Genomic DNA, 2,242 nt, shown 5'->3' with positions numbered 1-2,242 from the left:
CCTGAGCGTGTTCTTACCAGGGGGACACAAAAGCGGCGGGCAATAGCCCTAGGGTTCCCACTTTGTTCTCAGCTCTTCCTCGATGTACAGCAACATCTGGGATGTCTGAGACAAATTGCTGCCTGCCAGTAAGAAAAACTGGTTGAGAAAATTACCTTCATTGCTCACACTCTGTTAATCTGTAGCAAGCTGCTTGGTTATGAATGTTCCTAGGTTCTTGGGAATGATTTGGGTTTTTTTTTTTTACCATTATTATGTAATTTTTTTTCATGTATAGGTATTGGGAAACATAATGTCCTTTCATAGTCATTCACTAGAGGAAAAACAGAATGCTCTACTACTTAAAAGATTCCGCAGGGATACATAAATTGTGGGATTAAAAATAGTTGTTGGAGCTTTGTTCCGTCCATCCACCAAATGTGTGTATGTGTGTGTGTGTGTGTGTAAAGTGGTTGGAGCTTGTTGAAGCTTTGTTCCATTCATCAAGTGTGTATACATGTATATATGATGTATATATGTGAATGTGTAAAATGGTTGGAGCCTGCTTGTTGAAGCTTTGCTCCATCCGTTCACTGTCTGTCCATCAGTCTATCTATATGTCTGTATGTATGTATGTGTGAAGTTATTGGAGATTGCTTTGCTTCATCTGATCACCGTGTGTGTGTGTGTGTGTGTGTGTGTGTGTGATTTTTCTCTAATGTCTTTCTTTTCTCTAATCACTGGCTTCCATAGGCAGCAGCCCTCTGTTGATTGCTATTTGAAATGCTCTCCATAAGTCCTTCTAATTCTGACTCCTGTCAGTGCCATTCTGACCCCCGTCACCAACTCCACACCTCTCTGCCTTCTTGGATTAAAAGGTGTAATTCTTTGGTGTAAAAGTCAGCCTTTGACTGCTCAATTATTTCTGTCTTACTTTTTTTCAAAATTGCTTTGTAGCTTTTGGTATTCCAATTCTTTTATGAAACCTATTTCTAAATACCTTAGTTTTTTAGACTGTTGGAAATGGCTTTCTTAAATTTAATGTTCTTCAGTATGAAATGTAGAAACCATGATTGGTAATGGATTTTTTTTTTTTTTTCGAGACAGGGTTTCTCTGTATAGCCCTGGCTGTCCTTGAACTCACTCTGTAGACCAGGCTGGCCTCAAACTCAGAAATCTGCCTGCCTCTGCCTCCCAAGTGCTGGGATTAAAGGCATGAGCCACCATGCCCGGCAGTAGTGGATTTTTAAATAAATATTGTGGGCTGGAGATATGGCTCAGCAGTTAAGAGCACTGACTGCTCTTCCAGAGGTTCTGAGTTCAATTCCCAGCAACCACATGGCAGCTCATAACCATCCATAGTGGAATCTGATCCCCTCTTCCAGTGTGTCTGAAGACAGCTACAGTATACTTACTCATACAAATAAACAATTTAAACGGGGGCGGGGGGGGGCAGTGTTGGTGCATGTTTTTAATCCCAGCCCTTGGGTGGCACAGGCAGGCAAATTTCTGAGTTCAAGGCCAGTCTGGTCTACAGAGTGAGTTCCAGGACAGCCAGGGCTACACAGAGAAACCCTGTCTCGAAAATAAAAAGAGGAGGGGAAGGGCTGGAGAGATGGCTCAGAGGTTAAGAGCACTGACTACTTTCCAAAGGTCCTGAGTTCAATTCCCAGCAGCCACATGGTGGCTTACAACCTTTTGTATTGGGATCTGATGCCCTCTTCTGATGTGTCTGAAGATAGCTATAATGTACATAAGATAATATATCATTTTAAAATTTTAAAAAATGTTGGTATTCTACAACCTCACTGAATTCACTTACTAGTTCTAATTGTGGTTGTACACATATGCATTCTGTAGGATTTGGGGCATATACAAATAGGGCAAATAAAGGTATCTTATTTTCTCATATAAATGCATTTCTTTATATTCTCTTGCCAAATTGTCTTTGCTTTAAGTTATAATACAATGTTGAAGAGAATTCTTGGGAACAGACAGATTGTTCTTGACCAGAATGGGAAGACATTCAGTGGTTCACCAGAAAGCCTGTTAGAAGGAGTACTTTGGACATATCTCTATTACTTAAAAAAGCTTCTTAGTATTCCTAGTTTGTTTAGGCTTTTTAATCACGAAAGGATGTATTTTGCCAAGTACATCATTTTGAATTGGTTGTGAAAGACCCACAACCTGAGGACTCCCCCACGTTCTGACTCAGGGAGAGGCGACACCCCAAAATCACCCACAAGAAACGGTCTTGCTGCAA

The sequence above is a fragment of the Mus caroli genome, chromosome 13 (assembly GCF_900094665.2).
Source record: "Mus caroli chromosome 13, CAROLI_EIJ_v1.1, whole genome shotgun sequence".
Lineage (NCBI taxonomy): Eukaryota > Metazoa > Chordata > Mammalia > Rodentia > Muridae > Mus > Mus caroli.
This window is presented reverse-complemented; position numbering follows the sequence as displayed.